This window comes from Tamandua tetradactyla, chromosome 1 (genome assembly GCF_023851605.1).
Source record: "Tamandua tetradactyla isolate mTamTet1 chromosome 1, mTamTet1.pri, whole genome shotgun sequence".
Lineage (NCBI taxonomy): Eukaryota > Metazoa > Chordata > Mammalia > Pilosa > Myrmecophagidae > Tamandua > Tamandua tetradactyla.
In genome coordinates, this window is record NC_135327.1 from 111,505,800 (window position 1) to 111,518,950 (window position 13,151).

Below are 13,151 nucleotides of genomic sequence, written 5' to 3' on the forward strand. Positions count from 1 at the left end.
CAATTTAGTGTGCTGTGTTTGTACCTTTTTATTTGAAAAAGAGGTTGTCTGTTATCTAACTCTGCCTGTTCACACAAGTGAAAGAGAGATATCATCTCAAATTCGCGCACCTAGTAGAAAAAGAAAATGAGCTAGTAATATCCAAATGTAGAATATAATTTCTCTTCTTGTTATATCAGATAACTCTAGAATGCTCTCTTATTTAACAAGGATTGTAAATGCAATTATAAATATATGGGATTCATAGAAAGCATCAATATACTCAAGAAATATTGTTGGTTACTTTGTGTTTTCAGTTTTCAAAATATATGAAATACTGAGAAAGTCTCTTTGACCAAAAGGGGGGAGAGAGGAATAAGAGAAAATAAAGTGTCAGTGGCTGAGAGATTTCAAACTGAGTTGAGAGGTTATCCTGAAGGTTATTCTCATGCATTATATAGATATCCCTTTTTAGTTTATGATATGTTGGAGTTGGTGGAGGAAGTGCCTGAAACTGTAGAGCTGTGTTCCAGTAGCCTTGTTTCTTGAAGATGATTGTATAATGATGTAGCTTTTACAATGTGACTGTGTGATTGTGAAAACCTTATGTCTGATGCTCCTTTTATCTAGGGTATGGACAGATGAGTAAAAAAATATGGATAAAAATAAATAAACAATAGGGGGCATAAGGGGTAAAATAAATTGGGTAGCTTGAATACTAATAGTCAACGAGAGGGAGGGGTAAGGGGAATGGGATGTCTGGGTTTTTCCTTTTTATTCCTTTTTCTGGAGTGATGCAGCTGTTCTAAAAATGATCATGGTGAAGAATACACAACTATGTGATGATGTTGTGAGCCATTGTACACCACATATGGACTGTTTGTGTGTGAAGATTTGTCAATAAAAATATTTTTTTAATTTGAAATATGATAAAATTAATCATGTCCATTAAAGAAATTTTAGAAATATAAACAGAAAAAAATGACCCAGTCCCATCACTCATACCCAGTCATGCTGACATTTGAGAGCTTCTTTTTCCTTCTAGGCTTTTTTATTTCCTACACAGGGATTTCATTTTCATTGTACTGTAGATACCTTTCATTATACTTTTTTTTTCTCATTATGCTTCCTTTTTAATTTATATGCATTCTCCCATACTTTCCATATATTTGGCTTTATTCCCTAATACATTTATTTATTGTGATCCAAAATGTTTATATGCACAAAATATAATACTAATGTCCTGCCAGGCCAGAGAGTTAACAAGGAAAGATACAATTCCTATGCTCAGAAGGAACTTGCTGTGGAGACATGCACTAAAAACTGTCGTAGTTTGTTAAGTGTCAGAATAAGAAAGCTATAGGACATCATGGGAGCACACAGAGTTTGAGGCTCCCTTTCAGAGGGAAGGCATTGTAAAGGGCCAGAGCCAAGACCACACATGATTTCAGAAAACTGAGAACAAGTCCAGTAGGACTAGATCACAGAGGTTAAGTTGAAAGAGACTGAGGAAACAGAAATGATTGGGAAAGTAGCTGTATCCAGATAGTTCCTATATTAATTTAGAAAAATATTTACACTACCCCTACCTTGTGCCAGGCACCTGGGGTACAATGAGTCAAATATCAGACAAAGTTTCTGCGCTCATAGAGATTTTGGGGGCAGAAAAATGGTTGATATTTTAGTTACAGAGTAAATGACATTTCTGGAATATACTGCAAAGCCCCAAATCCAGTTTCAAGGGTGAACAAATATCTCACAGAAAAGGTGGCAAGTAAGCTAAGCCTTGAATGGTGACCAGGCTTAGTGGGTATAGAAATGGGGTTCTTGTAAACCACGTTAAAGAGTTTAGGTCTCATCCTAAGAGTTTCAGGGTTTCAAGCAGAGAAATTGCATCTTCAAATTTGCATTTGGGAAAATTTGAAGTGCAGAGATGGGATGAGAGAGGCAAAATCTTTGGCTGGGAAAGCAGTGATGGGGCTGCGGTGTTAAAGAATGGTGGCACCCTGAACCAGGGCTCTGCAGGTTGCTACAGAGATTTAAGGAATATCTAAAAGAAAGAATCCTCAGAACTTGTAGCTAATAGCATACGATGGACAGAGAAGAAAAGCAAAGGTAACACTTACCCCTAGTTGAGCGAGTGGCTGGCCATTCCATCAGGGAAAACAGAAGTGGTGGCTGATTAGGGGAGGCAGAAGGGGAGTTAAGCATGGGGAGTGCTATTTTCAAGGTGTTTTTTTTTTCAAGTGATGTTGCCCAGTGTTACTGCTATAATTATTAAAAATAGGTATAATATGGGCAATACTGATGCTGAATTGTCTTCCAGTTATAGAAAAAAAAAAAAAAAAAAGAGCTTTCCACCCTTTCTCCTTTAACCCAGAGAGGTAGATTTTGGCTAAGCAAAATTACAATCTTGAATCCTGTTCTTTGATTTTTCTAAAGAGCAGGGAGCCCAGTCTTTAGAGAGGGGAGTGCCCGGGACCCTAAACAAGCACATGCTTTACTTTGTGCAGATGGAAGGCTGTTTCTCTCCAGCCTGCACCTGGACTGCATATGGTTTAAGTAGCATGAGCCACCTTCCCCCAGTCTCCTCTGCTCCACTGGAGCTCACGGGGAAGGAAGGAGCAGTGGTGCACCAGCCTCCCTTGCTCTCCAGGTCCTGGGTTTGTAAACATCTGTGCGGCCTAGGGCATCTGCACTGTATTGGCCCTTTCATTTAGTCTGGCAGCTGCTCATTAGGCACCAGGGCTCTATGTGCATATACAAGTCTGAAGCTCACCAAGACAACTCATTATCAATATCTCAATGTACCCAGAATCGAACCCGGGTCTCCAATATGGCAGGCAAGAATTTTGCCACTGAGCCACCATCATACCACCCAATGTCCGTCTCCTTTTGACAGATAAATATGGCTCATAATTTTTGTACTTAAAAATGTGAATAGTGGGAACATTTCAAGTCCTATGTATTGCAAAAAATCTGATCCATAAAATTTTCCAATTGTGCTGTTTCAAGATTAAATTCTTTCCATTTAAAAGAGGACTAAAATTAAAGCAATTCTTTGAAAACACACCCAATATTTCAACAAGAATAAGTAACACACATTACTGTATTCTTGTTCTTAATTCTAGTTAGTTACATTATTTGGACAGCTGTCATGTGTAGTTCAAGATTAAATATATAAAATCAATATGAATAATTTCAATAATAGTTTCCATTTTATTTTGTAAGAAAATATAGCATCACTTTCTGAATCAAATCAGATCAATTCAAGGAACAATGAAGTGCTTCCTATGTGATTACTTAAGATAATTCAAATACAGACTGAAATGTAATGAGGGCTGAAAATTAATCCGTTCTTCTTCCAAAGTGCTTAATTCATCACACCAAAGTATGAAGTTTTTAATTGAAGAAAATATTTTGTATATTGCCATATGAAATTACACATCTTCTTAAATTAAAAGAAAACTGGTTGCCAGCATAATTCTTGGTTTCAGCTGCCTCGTTATTCAAAACGATCATACATGTCTAAAAAAAACAAATGTTTTATAGAGATAAGACTATTATATTCCTTTCTCTTTACCCTTGTCACTTGTTTATGTAACACATGAATGTTTCATTTTAAAAGAATGACATAGCTCAGAATTATGTAGAATAAAAACAGGGAAATCATTTTATATTCTACAAACTTTCGACTCCTTTCCCAGAGAAAGCGACTGTCAACAGTTTGGGGTACTCTTCTGTCTGCTCCCCTTTTTTGAAATTGGCATTAGGGACTTATATAATGTAGTCACTATCCTCCAAGTAAAAAGAGTATTTGCAGATATAAATTGCAAGATCCTATATAGTATTTTTTCACATAAAATTTTAAAAACAATTAAGTAATATTTAGAATATATAAAAATATATATTAAAAATGTCAGCCAAAAACCACGTGCCCACCTTTTTGCTTAAGCAATAAAACACCTAAAAATTTGAAAACTCCTGTGTACCATTTCCCCACTTTACCCCTTTTTGTTTACACCACCGCAGAGGTAACTGCTTTTATGAAATTAGTATTTATCACTCCCATGATTTCTTTACAGCTACACAACCATTATCTGTTTCGAAAAATTGCATATTTTAACTTATATATTTGAACATATTCTTCTGCAACTTTATTTTTTTATTCAAAATGATGCTTGTGGGCTTTTTTATCTGAATTCATGTTGGTAGTTCATTTATTTTCACTGCTGTATAGTATGCCATTGTGTGTATATTATATCATCTATCTATCTATATAGTGTGTGTGATTCCAGTGTCTTACCATTGAAATAAATGGTGCTATAAAAACTCATATATATCTCCTTTTGTATTTATATGAAGGTTTCCCTAGGGTCCGCAAGTGGAATAAGTTGGGCCATTGAGCATATGTGTCTTCAGCTTTGCTAAATATGGCCAAATTTTACCCCAAAGTGGTCGGACCAATTTATTTTTCTGTCAAAAAATGTGTAAGAGTTCTCACTGCTCCACTTACTCCTCAGTCATTGGAGTTAGGTCAGACTTTTAAAATTTTCACCCATTGGACCGTTAGGAAATAATGGTTCTATTAAATAAATAAATAAATAATGGTTTTATTGTACATGTTTTTCTGTTTGCACCTATAAAACAGCATCTCTCAAAGTTAAAATTTATATAAAAGGAAAAGAGAAGGAAATCTTAAATATGATTCTACTTTACTTAACTGAAAAAAATTAGATCCTTTTATATCTGGCACCAGAGACCAAGAACTGAGACCTTTATATGACAAAATCAGTCTTGGGGATGGTTACTTACATTTCTATAGGATACTAAGCTTCTAAAATCCACAATTCTATGTGAAATTGTTGACAATATACAATGTGATAATATTACTTATCTGAAAACTCATGATGGTGCTGTATGGGTAAAATTTTGGACAAAATTAACAAAAACAAGCTACATCTTGAAATCAATGTTCATAGACTTAGGCCCCCCCCTTTTTTTTTTACATATAATAAACAGGAGCTTTTTGTCATTTGTTTATTTATTTGAATGAATCATTTGGATATTCTTGCAAATCACACTCCTCTTTTCTGCTTGGACATAGCTTTGGTGGAAAAAGAAGGGAGTTTGATGACATATCAATTTATCTACATAGACAAATTACAATTATAAAATGTTTTTATTTCAATTACATAATAACACTTGTATTTACCTCAAATTTTATCGAGGTTTTGGTCTCTTTGCACTCAACTATATCCTGCAACAGTAATATAAACTCATGTAAGCTCATGGTGTCAACAGCTTTCACAATATACATTCCATTGGCAGTTTAATATTTTATAATTAAAAAGTTTCTTTTATATAGAAAATATGTTTCCTTCAAGCAGATCAAAACAAGAATTTTCCAAGAACAATACACCGAAAAAGCAATAAATGAAAATATTTATACAAAATAACCAAAAGTGTGCTAACTGTTTAAAAAGTCCTATTATGGTTTGATTAGCAATTTGCACAGGAACAGTAACATTTTGGATTGCGCTTTTGAACAGTAATTAGTCATTCAAACAGAAAGAAAAGTCATTTTAAAGTTAAAAAAAATTCAATTTTACAAACGACTCTCCCTGAAGAAATACTGCAATAGGAAATGCAATTTCATCATATCTCTTCCAGAACATTTTTTTTTAAGAATCTTTGTATAAAATTAATTTGGTACATAATCAGCAGGCAGTAAAAATCTCCCATGAAATAAAATTCAGGTATCATCAACAATAGGATTCAAAAGTATTATTGTGAGAAAGCATACTTATTGCTATGAGGTTAAGGCAAATATGATCCTCCAATTGCTGTAAGAGTTATTCCTTACCACTAAAAATGTTAACCTATTGTCCTAACGTGCAATTCTTATCACTCAGTGATCGATAATGCTATTTGGACGTTTGAATCCCTTAAATGTCATACAAGTTATATTGCAGAAATTAAAATCAAATATAAAAGTAAATATATATGAATGAGACAAATTAATTTAAACATCAATTATACTCACAAAGAAATTAAAAACCATTTGGTCATTTCAGTTAGAAAAATATGGATAACCAATATTTTAAATCTATCTTTTTCTCTCTTTTCACAGGAAGATTATTCATTTTGAGAAATAACCATTTTTCCATTTGTGTGCAGACAAAATGCTACTTTTAATTTCAGTTCTTTGGCTCAGATGAAACAACTATGTCAGCAGACCCAATGATGCTGTGCCACAAAAACATTCAGCTACGTGCACAGCACATTGCCTCTTTATCTTTCCACTCCCGGAGTTCACTTTTTCACCAGGCATCCAGCATTCACACAATAATGGATTGCAAAAGTACAAGAATATTCTCTAAATTTTTACCTACTAAATACTGTACAGTTGAATATTTATATGTTCTTGTATTCTTATTTTGTATAATCCATCTATTTTCTAGAACTACTATATTCCAAATATACTGAGTACTATGTGTGCTGGTTGAAAGGATGTATGTCCCCTAGAAAAGCCATGCTTTAATCTTAATCCCATTTCATAAAGGCAGAATAATCCCTATTCAATACTGTATGTTTGAAACTCTAATCAGATCATCTCCCTGGAAATGTGATTTAATCAAGAGTGGTTGTTAAACTGGATTAGGTGACAACATGTCTCCACCCATTTGGGTGGGTCTGATAAGTTTCTGGAGTTCTATAAAAGAGGTAACATTTTGGAGAATGAAAGAGATTCAGAGAGAGCAGAGAATGCTGTAGCACCTCGAAGCCGAGAGTCCACCAGCCAGTGACCTTCGGAGATGGAGAAGGAAAATGCCTATCAGGGAGCTTCATGAAACAGGAAGCCAGGAGAGCAAACAAGCAGATGATGCCATGTTCACCATGTGCCCTTCCAGATGAGAGAGAAATTCTGACTGTGTTCACCATGTTCCTTCTCAGCTGAGAGAAACCCTGAACTTCATCAGCCTTCTTGAACCAAGGTATCTTTCTCTGGATGCCTTTGACTGGACATTTCTATAGCCTTACTTTAATTGGGACATTTCTTGGCCTTGGAACTGTAAACTAGCAACCAATTAAATTCCCCTTTTTAAAAGCCATTCCGTTTCTGGTATATTGCATTCCAGCAGCTAGCAAACTAGAACACTATGCAACTGAGCATTCCTCCTTTTTAGACAAGTATTCCCGAGGCTTATACTTGTCTCACTCCCTATTCAAGGTTCCATGGAAATGGTGGGTGAATAAACAGACCATACAAGTTAAATTAAATAGTGTGCTACAGTAAGTGTAAATTTTGCACCAAATCAACATTTCTCTTTTCCTTTGATTTCACACAGAAGTTGAAGATCCTTATTTTATGTTCTAATCTTTTTATCTTTCAAAAAAAAAACACTAGAAAAACACACCTTTCCTTCTAGTACAATTTAGGTTTATTTAATAATGCAATATGATATATATGGGGGAATTTATACAAAGTTTTACAAATAATTTTATGTATCATTATATATCCTTACATATATAATTTCTTTTTAAAAGACAATCTTGGATAATATTTTAAAGCTTTCCATATCAAAGTAGGTACCTAGTATACTCCTAGATAAGACACCTTTGCTGGAATTAGTATAATGCAGATACAGGAGAAATCAGTTTTCTTTTAGTTTATATCAACAAATGCATCATAGCATAGTTAAGCATGTTTTTATCCAGGGAACCTTAAACATACCTCTCTTGAGATCTCTTCTGCAAGAGTTTGGCCCAGTACTTCAGCTGCCCCCAACCTTTCTTTTTCATCTGTCTGGAATCAGTGCCACTGGTGCCTTTTCTCCATTCATAAACAAAATGGGCCTTCCCGACGCTTATGGTATGGTGGTAATACAAATAAAGTTTGATTGAACATTTAATTATTACTCCCTTGTTTACACAGAAAGAAAGCAAGATCTGGAGAGTTTAAGTGACTTGATCAAAATAACCCGTTCAGAACTTGCTTTTCCTCTCTGTGCATTCAACCCTTGTTTCACTTTGACCTGCTGTTCCCCTTTAAATATAGCATGTCTTCCTAAGCCCACCTTCATTCTAAGGATAAGAAAAACCCACCACATCTTCTGAAAAATGCTTCTCTAATTGTGTGTTTGTAGAGGGTGTGCCAACCTAAGGTCTCCAGGATCCTGGAGGAAATCTACCCCCTCACGGCAAAAATCAAAAGACAATGTTTCAGAAATTGACATAGGACCCAAACAATTGGAATGCTCCCCAGTATTTCTCATCTGGACATGGAAGAAAGAAGGCTTTTTCCTTTCTAATAGCAACACTGGGAAAACATGAACTCAGGGCTGCAAATGGCCTTGGCCACCACCTCAAGGAGACACATATACACAGAGAGGAGCAGGGAGAGAGAGCATCTGCGTAGTTTAGATGCTCCAGTGGCCCTTAATTCAGTGTGACCAACTCAACACTGCTCCTGCAGATGAGTCAACAGTTTCATCCTTTTCTTCCCTTTGAATCAAGTCCAATCTTCTTTATTTACAAATGAACATGCAACATCTTATTTGATCCTCATACCTGATGCCAGATTTTATAAAAGAAAGGGAAAAAACAACTTCATGAAAAGTATAAATAACTTCCTTCAAGGACAGGATGTGGTAAACTGCAGACCACAGACTGAGCTCTTAACTGCATGTCTGTCCACCAGGAGCCTTGACCATTCTAGGTTTTGTTTTCAATGTCAGTTTTATTGGTCCTTTTGATTTTAATCTCAGGAGGATTGAATGAGATAACTTAAGGAAAATCACTATAACTATTGCAAAATGTCATAGACAAAAGCATTTCCCCACTGGACCAAATGCCCCAAACCTGCCTGCTGGACAGGATCAGGCATGAAAATCTATTCTACATTAAATTTGACTTATTAAATTGTTTAACAATTTAAACAATTGTTTATTGATGTACCCCTGGCCATTTAAACTCATAGTTTAATTCTTTCTCTAACAGTGCACTAGTTAGGGTTCTCTAGAGAAACAGAATCAACAGGGAACACTTGCAAATATAAAATTTATAAAAGTGTCTCACGTGACCACAGGAACGGAGAGTCCAAAATCCACAGGGCAAGCTGTGAAGCCGATGACTCCGATGGAGGGTCTGGATGAACTCTGTAGGAGAGGCTCACCAGCCAAACCAGGAATGGGGCCTGTCTCCTCTGAGTCCTCCTTAAAAGGCTTCCTGTGATTAGATTTAGCATCACTAATTGTAGTAGATACTCCCCTTTGGCTGATTACAAATGGAATCAGCTGTGGATGCAGCTGAAATGATCATGACCTAATCCTATGAAATGTCCTCATTGCAACAGACAGGCCAGTACTTGCCCAATCAGATAAACAGCTACCACAACTTGGCCAAGTTGACATGTGTCCTTAACCATGACAGTCCACCCCTTGTCAACTTGGCACCTATATATATATATATCACCTTAAACCATACTTAATTTCCAAATGAAAACAAATAAGCACACATTTTTTTTCTTTTACCTGACAATACTCAACTGTCCTACATATAATTGGAAACACATTAAATCTCTCCAGAATAGGGTGCAAATCCTTAGGCAACATTCATTCTTAAACTTGATATCTTACAACTTAAACAGTATAACATGAACAAAACAGCATTACAGTCCTCGTTTCTGTAACTGATCACGTGGTCGAAGTTCATATTTATCACTACTTTCTTCCACTACCCATTCCATGTTCCCTTTCCCCTCAGCAAGCACCTCAGCTGGCCGTGGTTCTCTGCCTGGTGGAGTGACCCAAACCTTCATTCCTGAAGTTTCAGAGCCATTGGTAGTCCTGCCTGGATTGTGTTGTTGCAGTTTTCCATTGATTTTAATCACAGGGCATGGTAGTACTAATAGACGCCCTAGGGAATCTCCTATATTCCAAGAAAACTCTTCTTTACCTCCATTATGTAGTTGCAGTCCTATTTCTTTCTGATAGTCAGGGTCAATTACCCCAGACAATAATGTAATCCCCTTCTTGGTTTGTTGATCCAGAGGCATAAGTAGCCCAAAGTGACCAGGTGGCAATCTTAACTTCCAGTTCAGTGGTATCATTGTTGTTTCTCCTGGAGAAAGCACACCCCGTTTTGGAACTAAAACCTGTAGACCAGCAGAGTTCAGGGTAGCAGGGACAGGAAGCAAAAATTTTCCTAGTGGATCACTAGGAGTAATAGTGAGTGGCACCACACCCATTTCCACCCCTTGGTTCCTGGACCCAGGGATCCTGGCTATGGGAGAAACAGCACCAGACAGCGGACGCTGATTCAGAGCATACACAGCTTCCTGGAAAACATCACCCCAGCCTTTCAAGTTTTTGCCACCTAGTTGGCACCGTAATTGAGTTTTCAAAAGGCCATTCCACCGTTCTATCAATCCAGCTGCTACTGGATGATGGGGAACATGGTAAGACCAAAGGATTCCATGAGCATGCGCCCATTCCGGCACTTCATTTGCTGTGAAGTGTGTTCCTTGATCCGAAGCAATGCTACGCGAAATACCATGATGATGGCTAAGGCATTCTGTAAGCCCATGGATGGTAGTTTTGGTAGAAGCATTGCGCGCAGGGAAAGCAGACCCATATCCAGAGTATGTGTCTATTCCAGTTAGAACAAATTGTTGCCCCTTCCATGAAGGGAGTGGTCCAATGTAATCAATCTGCCACCATGTAGCTGGCTTGTCACCTCAGGGAATGGTGCCATATCAGGGGCTGAGTGTGGGTCTCTGCTGCTGGCAGATTGGGCACTCACAGTGGCTGTAGCCAGGTCAGACTTGGTGAGTGGAAGTCCATGTTGCTGAGCCCATGCATAACCTCCATCCCTACCACCATGACCATTTGTTCATGAGCCCATTGGGCAATAACAGGAGTTGCTGGGGAAAGTGGCTGACTGGTATCCACAGAACGGGTCATCTTATCCACTTGATTATTAAAATCTTCCTCTGCTGAAGTCACCCTCTGGTGTGCATTCACATGGGACACAAATATCTTCATGTTTTTAGCCCACTCAGAAAGGTCTATCCACATACTTCTTCCCCAGACCTCTTTGTCACCAATTTTCCAATTATGTTCTTTCTAATTCCCTGACCATCCAGCCAAACCATTAGCAACAGCCCATGAGTCAGTATACAAACACACCTCTGGCCAGTTTTCCTTCCAAGCAAAATGAACAACCAGACGCACTGCTCGAAGTTCTGCCCACTGGGAGGATTTCCCTTCACCATTGTCCTTCAAGGGCACCCCAGAAAGGGGTTGTAATGCTGCAGCTGTCTACTTTCGGGTGGCACCTGCATAGTGTGCTAAACCATCTGTAAACCAGGCCCGAGTTTTCTCTTCCTCAGTCAAATCACTGTAAGGAACTCCCCAAGAGGCCATAGCTCTTGTCTGGGAAAGAGAAGATAATGTGGCAGGAGTGGAAACCATGGGCATTTGTGCCACTTCATGTAACTGCCTTGTGCCTTCAGGACCTGCTCTGGCTCTATCTCGTATATACCATTTCCATTTTACAATAGAGTGTTGCTGTGCATGCCCAACTTTATGGCTTGGTGGGTCAGACAACACCCAGTTCATGATAGGCAACTCAGGTCTCATGGTAACTTGGTGGCCCATGGTTAAGCGTTCAGTCTCTACTAAGGCCCAGTAGCAGGCCAAAAGCTGCTTCTCAAAAGGAGAGTAGTTATCTGCAGCAGATGGTAAGGCTTTGCTCCAAAATCCTAAGGGTCTGTGTTGTGATTCTCCTATAGGGGCCTCCCAAAGGCTCCAGACAGCATCTCTATTTGCCACTGACACTTATAGCACCATTGCATCTGCTGGATCATATGGCCCAAGTGGCAGAGCAGCTTGTACAGCAGCCTGGACCTGTCACAGAGCCTCCTCTTGTTCAGGTCCCCATTCAAAATTAGCAGCTTTTCTGGTCACTCGATAAATGGGCCAGAGTAGCACACCCAAATGAGGAATATGTTGTTGCCAAAATCCAAGAAGACCAACTAGGTGTTGTACCTCTTTTTTGGTTGTGGGAGGGGCCAGCTGCAGCAACTTATCCTTCACCTTAGAAGGGATATCTCGACATGCCCCACACCACTAGACACCTAGAAATTTTACTGAGGTGGAAGGCCCCTGTATTTTTGTTGGATTTATCTCCCATCCTCTGACACACAAATGCCTTACCAGTAAATCTAGAGTAGTTGCTACTTCTTGCTCACTAGGTCCAATCAACATGATATCATCAAAATAATGGACCAGTGTGATGTCTTGTGGGAGGGAGAAACGATCAAGGTCTCTGCGAACAAGATTATGACATAGGGCTGGAGAGTTGATATACCCCTGAGGTAGGACAGTGAAAGTATATTGCTGACCTTGCCAGCTGAAAGCAAACTATTTCTGGTGGTCCTTACTAATAGCTATTGAGAAAAAAGCATTTGCCATATAAATAGCTGCATACCAGGTACCAGGTGATGTACTGATTTGCTCAAGCAATGATACTACATCTGGAACAGTAGCTGCAATTGGAGTTACCACCTGGTTGAGTTTACAAAAATCCACTGTCATTCTCCAAGACCCATCTGTTTTCTGCACAGGCCAAATAGGAGAGTTGAATGGGGATGTGATGGGAATCACCACCCCTGCATCTTTCAAGTCCTTAAGAGTGGCAGTAATCTCTGCAATTCCTCCAGGAATACGATATTGCTTCTGATTTACTAGTTTGCTTGTTAGGGGCAGTTCTAGTGGCTTCCACTTGGCCTTTCCCACCATAATAGCCCTCACTGCATGAGTTAGAGAGCCAATGTGGGGATTCTGACAGTTGCTCAGTATGTCTATGCCAATTATACATTCTAGAACTGGGGAAATAACTACAGGATGACTCCAGGGACCCATTGGACCCATTGTGAGACGAACCTGAGCTAAAACTCCATTGATCACCTGGCCTCCATAAGCCCCCACTCTGACTGGTGGTCCAGAGTGACGTGTTGGGTCCCCTGGAATTAATGTCACTTCTGAACCAGTGTCTAATAATCCCCGAAATATCTGATCATTTCCTTTTCCCCAATGCACAGTTACTCTGGTAAAAGGCTATCAGTCTCCTTGGGAAAGGCTTGGAGGAAGATTAACAGTATAAAT